Source organism: Somniosus microcephalus, chromosome 4 (genome assembly GCF_052327205.1).
Source record: "Somniosus microcephalus isolate GS21.2 chromosome 4, FLI_Smic_1.0, whole genome shotgun sequence".
Classification (NCBI taxonomy): domain Eukaryota; kingdom Metazoa; phylum Chordata; class Chondrichthyes; order Squaliformes; family Somniosidae; genus Somniosus; species Somniosus microcephalus.
The window spans coordinates 326,930,603-326,944,125 of NC_140990.1; the positions used below are offsets into that span (position 1 = coordinate 326,930,603).

Here is a 13,523-nt window from a genome sequence, read left to right on the forward strand (position 1 = left end):
CTTAAGAGAACTACCTTAAGAGATGTACTACTTTCTCTTGGCTGCTGTATACTGTAATACCGGTGGTGACCACACCGGTATATAAGTGTTGTGTAGGGATTTGCTGGGCAGTTCAGCCCTGACTTCCGAATAGTAAAGACCTGTTAAAGTTATTCTTGTGGTCTGTGTCCAGTGATTTATAATAAGCATAACTGGGACACACAGACTTAACAGTGGCGACGAGTCCGATCTTACCCTGCGGCAGTTTTACATCCAAGGCAGCTTCGTCCTCAGAACGGGCGTCGAGAAGAGGCATCCGCCCTCATCATCCTGCTGAGCACCATTGCACGGGAGGCATCGAGAACCCGGGTTAAAAAGAAAAATTCTGACCACGAAGCCCTCCATCAGCGACAGGCAGTGATCATCCCTTCTACCACAGTGGTGGGTAAGCCGATCAGCGACACGAGCAGAAAGTCGGCCGCGTTGACTGTGGTGTGGGGGAGGGAAAATGGAGGAAAAAGGGCGGAGAACTCGACCACGGCTGGTGAAAAGGGCCGGGCTGCAATCAAGGCCGAGAGGCGCAGCGTCGGGGAATTGAGAACCGCTGGGGAGGCGAGAACGGCAGCAGCACGGCAATCGCCATTGCAGCCAGCGGGGGAAGAAGGCAAATGCGGGAATCCACCATTGTAGTCGGCGGGGGAAGAAGACGAGCGCGGGAAAGACCGCCAAGCGCGGGAAGCCACCATTTTAGTAGGCGGGGGAAGAAGACAAGCGCGGGAAGCCGCCATTTTGAGAAAAAGAAAAATTTAAAAACTTGCAAGGATGCCTAAACATGGAAACATTAATACCTTTGATAGCGATATCGAAGATTGGACCACGTATGTAGAACGCATGGAAGTTTATTGTAAAGCAAATAAGGTACCAGATGATGAAAAAGCACTAACCTTATTAAGCTCAATGGGTGCGAAGACATACGGGCTATTGAAGCAGATAAACCGGCGGATCAGACTTTCGCGAATATTGTTACTGTCGTGAAAAATCATTAAAACCCCACGCCGCTGATGATAGCGGAACGATTTAAATTTTACAGAAGAACGCAGCTGAAAGACGAAAGCAACGCTGAATTTTTAATTGAACTGCGTAAGCTATCAAAGTACTGTCAGTTTGGAACAGGACTAGCAGATGCGCTGAGAGATAAATTTGTGTGTGGATTGTTAAAAGAAGGAACACAAAAGCGACTGCTTGAGGAGAATGATCTTACGCTTGATAAAGCTGTCACTATTGCAGCATCGCACGAAGCTGCAGCGAGAGGCACTGCGGAAATGCAGCTACGGTCACCGGAACTCAGCACCAATCAAATGGTCTTGGGTACAGTAAAATGTTATCGTTGTGGAAAGACAACGCACGATCAGAACCAGTGCTGGTTCAAAAATCAGGAATGCAGAAAATGTGGCAGGCTTGGTCACATAGCTAAAGTATGCCGGTCAGGAAAGAAGACCAGCAACAAAAAGTCACCGCAGGAAAAGTACAGAAAGGTACACAAGGTGACAGAGAACAGTTCGAACGAACAGAAGTCAAATTCAGACTCCAGCAGTAATGAACTGGGTAGTCTAAGAGTACACAATGTTGGTTAGGAAGCAGACCTCCAAACAATCTGGGTCACACTTCAGATAGCAGGAGTCCAAGTGAAGATGGAATTGGACACTGGATCGGCATTGACGGTCATGAATAAGCAAGATTACAAAAGGTTATTCCCACATATTCCCCTACGGGATACGGAGATTGTATTGAAAACATACACGGGGCAAAGAGTATACCCCATCGGGAAGATAGAGGTAAAGGTGGTCCACAAGGGCAAAGAAAGCCGAGGAATGGACTTATATGTGCTACCTGAGGGAGGTCCACCACTACTGGGACGGGAGTGGATTAGGAAAATAAATATGGACTGGCATTCCTTAAAAGCACTAACGGTAGATTCTGGTAAAAAAGATGTCAAACCTAAACGATTGTCCAGAATATTGGATGATGCTAAAGAGGTGTTCCAACAGGGACTGGGAACACTGAGAGGAATTACGGCAAACATCAAGGTTGAAGAACATGCAAACCCGAAATTTTTCAAAGCCAGACCGGTACCTTATGCGATACGACCTGCTGTGGAAGCTGAGCTGGAAGGGCTAGAACGTTCAGGAGTACTGTCTAAGGTAGACTGGAGTGAGGGGGCCACGCCCATTGTCCCCGTCATGAAGCGTTCATTGAGCAACAAGCCGGGGGAACCGGGGAAGGTTCGCATCTGTGGAGATTTCAAGATCACTGTTAATCCGGTGCTTCACACGGTGCAGTATCCGCTTCCGCGGATTGAGGATATCTTCGCTTCGTTGTCTGGCGGGAAACACTTCACCAAGATAGACCTGGCGCAGGCGTACTTACAGATGGAAGTTGAGGAAGAGTCACGCCAGTATCTCACGATCAACACGCATAGAGGCTTGTACCGGTATAATAGACTGGTTTTTGGAGTGGCATCGGCTCCAGCAATTTGGCAGAGGGCCATGGAGCAGGTATTACAGGGAATTCCAGGTACACAATGTTACCTGGACGATATTCTGATTACAGGAGATGATGACGAGGAACACCTTGCAAATTTGGAACTGGTGCTCACCAGATTGAAAGAATATGGACTTCGAGTTAATCGCCAGAAATGTGAGTTCTTTCAGAAGCGAATCTCGTACTGTGGTCATGTCATTGACCAGGAGGGGCTTCATAAGTCTCCTGACAAGATCGAAGCTGTTGTGAAGGCTCCCGCTCCGGATAATGTATCCCGGTTGAGGTCGTTCCTAGGGTTGATTAACTATTACCATAAGTTTCTGCCAAATTTATCCACGGTGCTGCACCCGCTGAACGCTCTTTTGCAGAAGGGAGTACCATGGAAGTGGAGCGAGGACTGTAAGAGGGCCTTTCGCAAAAGCAAGGCATTGATCACCTCAGAGGAAGTGTTGGCTCACTTCAACCCAACGCTGCCTATTCGTTTGGCTTGTGATGCTTCTCCATATGGTATTGGGGCAGTGCTCTCACACAAGTTGCCAAATGGCCTGGAGAGGCCAGTTGCGTTCGCATCCAGATCATTGACCTCCGCTGAGCGCAACTATGCTCAGATAGATAGGGAGGCTCTCAGCCTTGTGTGGGGAGTAAAGAAGTTTAATCATTACCTGCAGGGCCAAAAGTTTACGCTTCTGACAGACCACCAGCCGTTGGTATCCATTTTTAACCCTAAGAAGGGTGTTTCGGTGATGACAGCACAGAGACTCCAGAGATGGTCCCTTTTCCTAGGGGCACATCAATATCAGATTGAATTCAAAGGTACAAAGCAGCATGGTAATGCTGATGGGCTGTCACGCCTGCCACTACCTACAGAGGAGGAGGCACCGACGGTTGACCCTGTTGAGTTATTTCACTCGACCATCATCGAATGTTTACCAGTCACCAATGCAAGTATTGAAAGAGAAACCAGGAACGACCCGACACTGTCCCGGGTCTATGAAGTGACAGTGAAGGGATGGCCAGCACATGGTGATCCACTGTTACCGGCATTCTCAGCAAGACGAGAACAGCTGTCCGTCTGTCAAGGAACATTGATGTATGGAACAAGGGTGATTATTCCTCCTAAGTTAAGAGAGAGAGTTCTAAAGGAACTGCATGAAGGTCATCTGGGGGGAGTCAAGATGAAAAGCCTTGCTAGGGCTTATGTGCGGTGGCCGGGTATCGACCAACAGATAGGGGATCTGACGAAAAGCTGCTCAGGGTGCCAAAAAGTGCAAAATGCACCTCCGATTGCACCGCTGCATCCATGGGAATGGCCTTCAACCCCATGGCAACGTGTACATATTGACTTTGTTGGTCCATTCATGGACTCCATGTTTTTGATTGCGGTGGACGCACATTCTAAATGGCCAGAAGTGATTAAGATGACTACCACTACTTCGGAAAAGACGATCGCGGTGCTAAGAACGATATTTGCAAGAAATGGATTGCCAAGAACAAATATGTTCAGACAACGGACCGCAGTTCGTGTCAGAAGAATTCCAGAAATTCATGAAGAAGAATGGGGTGAAACATTATACTTCTGCCCCATATCATCCGGCTACAAACGGGTTGGCCGAGAGATTTGTACAAACGTTCAAAAAAGCAATAAAGGCCATGAGCGAAGATCAGATTCCACTACAACACAAGGTGGACAAATTCCTACTGGCATATCGAAACGCCACTCATGCAGTGACAAACCAAAGTCCTGCCATGATGTTCTATAACAGGAGGTTGCGGTCCAGGTTGGACTTGTTAAAACCAAATGTGCGGAGGGAAGTTGAAAACAAACAGTTCCAGCATATAAATAACAAGACCACTCAGAGTTTCGAAATAGGACAACCAGTGTTAGCCCGGGACTATAAAAACGAGAAATGGCAAGCTGGAACAATTCGGGCCAGACAAGGACCCCTGATGTACACGGTAGATATTGGTGAAAATGTAATACGGCGTCATGCTGACCAACTGGTAGAATCGAGAACAAGGGTCAAACCTATGGTTACGGCAGAGACAACCGTGGAAGAAGTTAGTGAACCTGAAGCATCTACCTCAGAAGTGAATGTACCTGAGGATGATGTCCAATCCATAAGAGATCAACTAGATGAGTCACCCCAGCAACGAGAAAGGCGTTATCCAACTCGAATCAGGAGGCCTCCTCAGAGACTGAATCTTTGAACTGTTTTGCATGAAGTTGTATATATATATGTTATTATGTTATGTTAAATGGGGATATAACTGTTAAGCTAAAAAGGGAGGATTGTGGTGTATGTAACCTGTTCCACCTTAAGAGAACTACCTTAAGAGATGTACTACTTTCTCTTGGCTGCTGTATACTGTAATACCGGTGGTGACCACACTGGTATATAAGTGTTGTGTAGGGATTTGCTGGGCAGTTCAGCCCTGACCTCCGAATAGTAAAGACCTGTTAAAGTTATTCTTGTGGTCTGCGTCCAGTGATTTATAATAAGCATAACTGGGACACACAGACTTAACAGCTTGGACCTTGACCTCAAACATGGGCCCGAGGAAGGCCTTCCGTCGTATGGTTAGAAGTTCTGAAATATTTGGGCATACATCTTATTTGCCACAAACCTAACCTGAATTAGGCCCTTGCTGTTATTAAAGAAACCTGAAAGGGACCAAAGTGTCCTTTGCTTCTTCTCAGTGTGGTCCCAGAGGACGGTGTCCAATCTGAAGTTGTTATCCTCCAACAACCCCAGTTACCAAAATAAACCAACAATAAAGAAATGCCCCTGCATCTCCCAAATCTTTTCAGACAGCAGGTGCTGGTAATGCTTCTGTTGTTGCCATTTACAGCTCCTCTAGACCCATCTTTTGTTTCTTCATTTGTCCCATTACCATCCCCTTTTCCCTTGCCCCATCATCCTTTTGTCATTTAATCTCTCCTGCCTTCCACCCTATCACAGACCTGCCCTTTTGTTCTTTCCTCCCCTCCCTCCTTTCCCTGCTTCAGTACTTGCTTAAAACCTGTTACATCTCAAACTTTTTCCAGTTCTGACGAAGGGTCATCGACCTGAAATGTTAACTCTGTTTCTCTCTGACCTGCTGAGTATTTCCAGCATTTTCTGTTTTTATCTCCAAATTTACCTCCCAACCTCTGAGACCTGATTGTGAGCTACACAAAGCCATAATGCCACACCTGGAGTACCAACCATCGCATTCCTTTGTTTTGTACAAAAGAGAGTGCATAGAGCACAGTAAACCCTCAGTCTATCGATCAATATCAACACAATATCATTTGTGAAAATGAATGTTACAATATTTTCAGAAATGCCTGGAACTGTCCATCCCTTATGATAACTATCTAGTAAATCTTGCCTCCCGCCACTTTTGAGAGAGATTGGAGATTGCATGAGTCTCTCAGCCAGGCTTACCCAGAGCTTGGAGCTGGAGAATACATCTTCGCTGAAATCCAAGATTTAACCCTATTCATCCACATATTTTACCTTCTTCGAGAGGCGTGCACAAGATAATTATCCAATGTCTTATGAAATTTGCTGAAAACAAAGTGGGATTTCCCTTAGTCTTATGCTCTCGAAATAAAACGCAAGCTGCCTTCACAAAAATAAGATCCAGGCTGTTCCTTTCTGCTCACTCCAGAGCATCCAACATAGGTCCTGCATCAACATATAGAGGTGGGGAAGAGGTTTCCACTTCTGGGGGAGTCCAATATTAGGGGCCATAAATATAAGATAGTCACTAATGAATCCAATAAGGAAAGAAAGGCTTGCATTTATATAGCGCCTTTCACAACCACCGGACGTCTCAAAGCGCTTTACAGTCAATGAAGTAAGGAATATAGAATTCAGAATAAGGAATTCAGGAGAAACTTCATTACCCAGAGAGTGGTTAGAAAGTGGAACTCACTACCATATGGAATAGTTGAGGCTAAATGCATAGATGCCTTAAGGGGTAGCTAGATAAGCACATGAGGGAGAAAGGAATAGAAGGATATGCTGATAGGATTAGATGAAGTAGGGTGGGAGGAGACATGTGTGGAGCATAGACACTGGCATAGACCCATTAGGCCGAATGGCCTGTTTCAATGCTGTAAATTCGATGTAGCTTTAAAAAAAAAAAATTTCCTCGGGATGTGGGCAACGTTGGCAAGGCCACATTTATTGTCCCTCCCTAGTTGCCCTGAAAAGGTGGTGTTGGAGCTTCTCCTTAAACCGCTGCAGTCCTTGTAGTGTTACTGTTCCCACAATGATGTTAGAGAGGGTATTCCAGGATAGTGACCCAGTGATGATGTAGGAATGATGAGATATGTTCACCTCAGCATGGTGTGTGACTCGAGGAGAGGAATGTGGAACTGCTGCTGTTCCCACAACATTGTTGCTCCAGTCCTTCTTAGTGCTAGAGGTTGTAGGGGAGGGCGATGCTGTCAAAGTAACCTTGCTGAGTTGCTGCAGTACATCCTGCATTGTACATGCTGCAGCCACAGTGTGGCATTGCAGGATGAATATTGAATCCAGTGGCACCGGGGCCAATCCATCAAACTACTCAGTCTTGGATGGTGTTGAGCTTCTCGAGTGCTGCACCCATTGTTCTACCCGTGTAACGATTGTTCCATCACACTATCACACTTCTGACTTGAGGTTTTATAGATGGTGGAGTGGGGTCAGTAGGGGAGCCACAAGTCAGAGTCCCCAGCCTTTGCCCTGCTCTTGTAGCAATGGTGTTGATATGGCTGGTCCAGTTAAGCCCCTGGCCAACAGTGACCCCACTTTCCACTACCATGATGTTGATGGTGGGGGAACACAGTAATGGTGGTGCCTTTGAAGGTCAGGAGTAATTGCTGGGCTTTCCCTTGTTCAGGACGGTCATTACCTGACACTTGTGTGGCGTGAATGTTAACTGCTACTTGTCGACCCAAGATTCCAGGTTCTGCTGTAGGCTGGCCTGAAATGCTTTGAATGAGAGGGAAAAAGAAACTGGAACTATAATGCAAATAGGGGCTGAATCTAAGGGTTGGTTATTGAGAAAACTCCCAATCCTTGATCAGTACCCCAGTTGGGACAGGTTATAAGGAGAACCCGGATTCCCAAACTGCGCCCTGGATAACACAAAGTCTGGGGGATAGTTACCAGGAAAAGCTTAGCAGAAAACAGAAGTGCAGGAGTTTAATAAAAACTCGCTACAACCATCTTTCGTAGCAAATAAATAAATATGCTTTGGCAAATTTCACTAATTGGTCCTACTATATTTGAATGTTTGTGTCTAGCATGAAGACATTGGCCCTGATATTTAGAGGAGGCAGGAAGGAAGCATGTCTGCGACCGGGAAATCCGGAAATACCAGGAAGACGGAGGTCCTGCCGAATTTAATGGCAGGGCCTCATTAGAATTTTTTTAGTCGGTTTCCCAGCCGGCAGCTGAATGGCTTGAAGGCCGGCCGGCTGCCAGTTAGGAAAGCCTGTGGTAGAATGCCGCAGCCAGGGGCCATCGGGAACAGTCCTCTACAATCAGAGAGGTTCTGGGGTTGGTGGGGGGCCTTGGAGCGTGACAGCGAGGAGATAGAGAGAGATCACCTTGGGGAGGGGGGGTTTGGGAAGAGATCGCGGGGAGAGATAGCATGGGGAGGGGAGAGGTCGGGCGGGAAGGGGAGTAGTCACGAGGAGAGAGGTCGTGGGGGGGAGAGGTTGCGGGGGAGAGATCACGGGAGAGGAGAGTTTGCAGAGGGGAGAGATTGTGGGGGAAAGGCTATGGAGCTAAAGGGCGCGGCAAGAGATAACGACGAGAGATCGCAGTGAGGGATCGCAAGGGGAGAGATCACGGAGGGAGAGATCGTGAGGGGAGCGATCACGAAGGGGGTGTTTGAAGATCGCAGAGGGGATCGGCCGAATGCTGACAGGGAGAGATTGCGGCAGAAGGTTTGCTTGAAGGGCTGGGGTTCTCGACCCTTCTGCCAATGGGACCAGTTTCTCTCTATCTACTCTGTTTAGACCCCTCATGATTGTGAACACCTCGATCAAATCTCCTCTCAACATTTTCTGCTCTAAGGAGAACAACCCCAGCTTCTCTAGTACGATAGCAAAATACTGCAGATGTTGGAAATCTGAAATAACAGCAGAAAATGCTGGAAAAACTCAGCAGGCCAGGCAACATCCGTGGAGAGAAATTAGAGTGACGTTTCGGGTCAAAACCCTTTATCGAGACGAAAGAGGCACAGGGAATGAAATAGATTAAGAGGCCAGGCTGGGAGAGAACAAAAGAGAAGAGACATTAAGAGGTATTCAAAACAAGACGAGATGGTGACAGGACTAGTGGAGACAAAAGACAGCTCTAGATTAGGTCTAATCTAGAGCTGTCTTTTGTCTCCACCAGTCCCATCACCATCTCGTCTCATTTTGAATACCTCTTAATGTCTCTTCTCTTTTGTTCTCTCCCAGCCTGGTCTCTTAATCTATTTCATTCCCTGTGCCTCTTTAGTCTTAACAAAGGGTTTGACCCGAAACGTTGACTCTATTTTCTCTCCACGGATGTTGCCTGGCCTGCTGAGTTTTTCCAGCATTTTCTGTTGTTATTTCCCAGCTTCTCTAGTCTTTCCACGTAACTGAAGTCTCTCATCCCTGGAATCATTCTCATAAATCTTTTCTGCACCAACTCAAAGGCTTTCACATCCTTCCTAAAGTTTATATTGCCTCTCCTCATTCTTGCTACCAAAATGCATCACTTCACACTTTTCTGTGTTAAATTTCATCTGCCACGTGTCCGCCCATTCCACCAGCCTGTCTAGTCCTCTTGAAGTCTATCACAATCCTCCTCACAGTTCATTATACTTCCAAATTTTGTGTCATGTGCAAATTTTGAAATTGTGCCCTGTACACCCAAGTCCAAGTCATTAATATATATCAAGAAAAACAGTGGTCCGAGTACCGACCCCTGGGGAACACCACTGTATACCTTCCTCCAGTACAAAAAACAACCGTTCACCACTACTCTCTGTTTCCTGTCACTTAGCCAATTTCGTATTCATGCTGCCACTGTCCCTTTTATTTCATGGGCTTCAACTTTGCTGGCAAGCCTTTTATGTGGCACTTTGTCAAACGCCTACAGGTAGACTACCCTTTATCCGGACTTCCGAAAACCGAAACCCTCTAAAAACCGAAGGTTTTTTCGTTCAGCGTAAGTCGGATACGACTTACGCTGAACGAAAAAACCTTCGGTTTTTAGAGGGTTCCGGTTGCGGAAGTTCAGATAAAGGGTAAGTCGTGCGCACGACCCCCCGCCGACCCCCCCGCTGACCCCGCCAGCCCCGACAACCGCCGACCCCGCCAGCCCCGACAACCGCCGACCCCGCCAGCCCCGACAACCGCCGACCCCCCCGCGGACCCCGCCGGCCCCAACAACCGCTGACCCCGCCAGCCCCGACAACCGCCGACCCCCCCGCGGACCCCGCCGGCCCCGACAACCGCCGACCCCGCCAGCCCCGACAACCGCCGACCCCCCCGCGGACCCCGCCAGCCCCGACAACCGCCGACCCCCCCCCGCGTACCCCGCCGGCCCCGACCCCCGCCGACCCCGACTGACTTACGCTGAGCGTCAGCGTAAGTCGTGCGCACGACCCCCCGCGGACCCCCCCCCGCGGACCCCCGCCGACCCACCTTCCGAAATCCAAAATTCTCCTTTATCCGAAACTCGGCTGGTCCTGAGGTTTTCGGATAAAGGATAGTCTACCTGTATTATACGTTCATGTACACCACATCAACATCATTGCCCTCATCAACCCTCCCTGTTACCTCAGCAAAAAACTCAATCTAGTTAGTTAAACATGATTTGACTTTAACAAATCCGTGCTGACTTTCCTTAATTAATCCACACTTGTCCAAGTGACTGTTAACTTTGTCCCTGATTATCGTTTCTAAAAGCTTCCCCACTACCGATGATAAACTGACCGGCCTGCAGTCACTGGGTTTATCCTTACACCCTTTTTTGAACAACTACACCCAGCACCTGGGTAACTCTCTGTATATACACTGCATACCCATTTCTGCCATATAGGGTGGTTTAGGCATTGCTAAGATTTCATTCTCAATTCTCCCTGCCAGTTCTCTGCCCTCTTCTCTTCTCTCTGAAGGTTTCACGGTTCCACAGATTGCAGCTGGTACCTTACCCAAGTGGCCGTTCTCAACGGCAGAGTCTTGACAGAGCACATTGCCCAGCTATTTGACTGCAGGGGCCATCACAGCTCAGCACCATCCTGCCCCTCAGACTTGACATTCATAGATGTGCACCTTCCTGCAGAAGTTACTGAATAGCAATCAAGAGCCGAAACCCGAGCTGATTTTCACCCACCTTCAGCCACGTGGAGCCATAGCCTAGATCACTTAACTGAGGATCAAATCCATGACATTCCTGGTCTGTATTGCTCAGTTGCTAGCGGGATATATGATCAGAGAGGCAACCCAGTACAAACAGTAAAGCCTTCAAGGACTGCAGACAGATATTGTCAGGCTTTGGTGATTTTGACATGAACCTCATAGGTTTTGGACGCGTTTTATGCATTGAATGCTGATGTGCTCGCAACAATAGTCAGTCAACGGAATCTGTAATTAGATGGCGAACCAGCTTTAAAAACTAGTATTCAGTCAACGAGAAACCTTTTTAAAAACATCTTACTTCCATCTCAAGAGCTGAAACAGAGAAACGCAAAAGTAAAAGGAGATGAAACCATTCATGAAGGGGAAAACAGTTAAAGCCACGACAACTTGCATTTACATAGTATCTTTGTCCTAGTAATATATCCCAAGACACTTCACAGGACAGCCTAATCGGACAAAAATTGACACCAAGCCACAGAAGGTGCAGTTTGCACCTGTGCGGTTACTGGAAGGTGGTCTTCGGCCCCACACTGGCCACCCTGCTTTGGTGCACTTCCCACAGCAAGATTCCCGACTCTTTGGCATCGAAGCATGTTGACCTGTTTTCACTGAGCCGCTGTGATTAATTACTCTGCTCTCCGGTCCCCACCACCCCTTGCCCCTTTAATGGCTAGCGGCAACCCTTTAAGAGCTGCTCCCTCAGTGGATTTTCTGACCCCGAGCTAAGTGGGCTACAGACCAAACCCTCGGAGAAAACTTTTCCTGAGCCAGTAGCCAATTCAAATTAGTAAAACTTCCCAAGGCGCTTCACAGCAGTGTTATAAGGCAAAAATTTGACACCGAGCCACATAAGGAGAAATTAGGGCAGAAAAGAGGTAGGTGTAAAGGAGCATCTTAAAGGAGGAAAGAGAGATAGAGAGACAGAGAGGTTTAGGGAGGGAATTCCAGGGCTTAGGGCCTAGGCAGCAGAAGGCAGGGCCACCACCAGACTATAATACCAGACCAGAATACTAACGCAGTCACTAACTTGTTTAGTGTGTCAGCTGTGGCTCAGTGGGTAGCACTCTCTAGGTGGGAGGGGCTAGGAGTGAGCAGGTGTTACTGGTTGCCTGATTGCTACAGGAAGTTGGAGTGAGTTTGTAAAAAGTTGGTGGTGGTTTTTTTTCAGGTTATAGGGCCTTTTTGACCCATAAACAACAGCCAGATGGCTGCTGAGGGGGCTGGAGTGCCGGGCTTCTCAGAGGACAGTGTTCCCAAGATGAATTTAATTAGGGGAGAAACTGTGGTTGGAAGGGAAAGAAAAAGGCCCAAAGATTTGGGCTGGGACCCCAGGAGGTTTGGAAAAGAAAACACGGTGGTGGTTCAGTGCGAGGATAAGGAGATATAAGCTTGGGATATTATCCAAGCGGTACATGAGGACTGTGGCGAGGGAAGCTGCTTTGCCTGCCGACCAAAGCCGAATGTTGGGTTCGAGGTGACGGTCAGTGGCCGAGAGGAGGTGGAAAGACTTTTACTCAGTCTGAAAGTTGGCGATAAGTTCTTTGAGGTATCTCTGCTATATTCTGAAGAGGTGGTGGTCTCATTCTTAAACTTGCCACTTTATATTGAGGACGATGTGCTAATCAAAAAGTTGGAGTCGTGGGACATTAAAATTTGCTCAGCAATAAAGAGGAGATACTATCCAGGAGCCACGGGTAGCAGATGGAACCCGTTACATAAAGGTGCGGTTTCCAGAGGGGGTGAAGTCATTACCGTACAGCATGAAATTCGAGACAATGGAAGGAGTGCAGTATTTCCGAGTAATGCATGATAACCAAGTGAACGTTTGTTATTATTGCCTTGGACACGTCCATCTTGTAAGAAACTGTCCAGACTTGTACTGTTATAATTGCAGCGAGTCTGGACACATCGCTCGGAGCTGCAAGGTGGAGAGCTGTGGGGTGTGTCACAAAGGCCCCACACACTGTGAGTGTGAGGCAGAAGGAAGCTCTATGAGTGATGAGGAGATGGAAGAAGGAGTAGGAGGTGTGAGTGGAATGGCTGGAGGAGCGGAGCAGTCGGAGGACACAGCTGGTAAATTGAAGGAGAAAAGAGCACAGGAAGAGGCAGAAAATTGTGGCGCAGAGAACAGGATGGAGATGGTGAAAAACACACCAAGTACAGTGGAAAAGAACAAAGACAGCAGCGGGCAGCACGGGTCGAGTGCAGACTCGAGCCTTAATACGGTTCAGCTCTCCCTAAAAAATCTGGTGTCCGCGGGGGGAGAGGAGGCGGGAGCGGGGTGCATGGTAAATGTAAGTACTCCAAAGAAAGACGGGGAGTCGGACATCTCGGTGAGCAGGAGGGGGCAAGACAAGGAGAGGGTGCAAGAGGCAGGAGCCTTAAAGGGGCAGCAGGACAGGAGCGGTGAGACAAAGACGCCAGAAGGGAGCAATATATGTGCGCCATTGTCCCAGAGAAAGAATGATCAGGGAGCAAGGGTCAGAGGTGGAGATGTAGTCGAAGGGAGCGGCACTGTTGGAGAAACCGCGATAGCAGGAAGACTCTCTATGGGAGATGATGTATCTGATGGGGAGCAGGATTATGTATCTGACGGGGACCAGGCACAGAGGGTTACAGAAGAGCT

General features: G+C 48.0%; 1 protein-coding gene across 1 annotated transcript in view; it reads right to left on the minus strand.

Moving 5' to 3' along the window:
• Window positions 1–13,523, minus strand: part of LOC147120678 (contactin-associated protein-like 5) — a 1,541,569-nt gene that overhangs the window by 354,740 nt on the left and 1,173,306 nt on the right. The gene's annotated exons all lie outside the window — the stretch shown is intronic.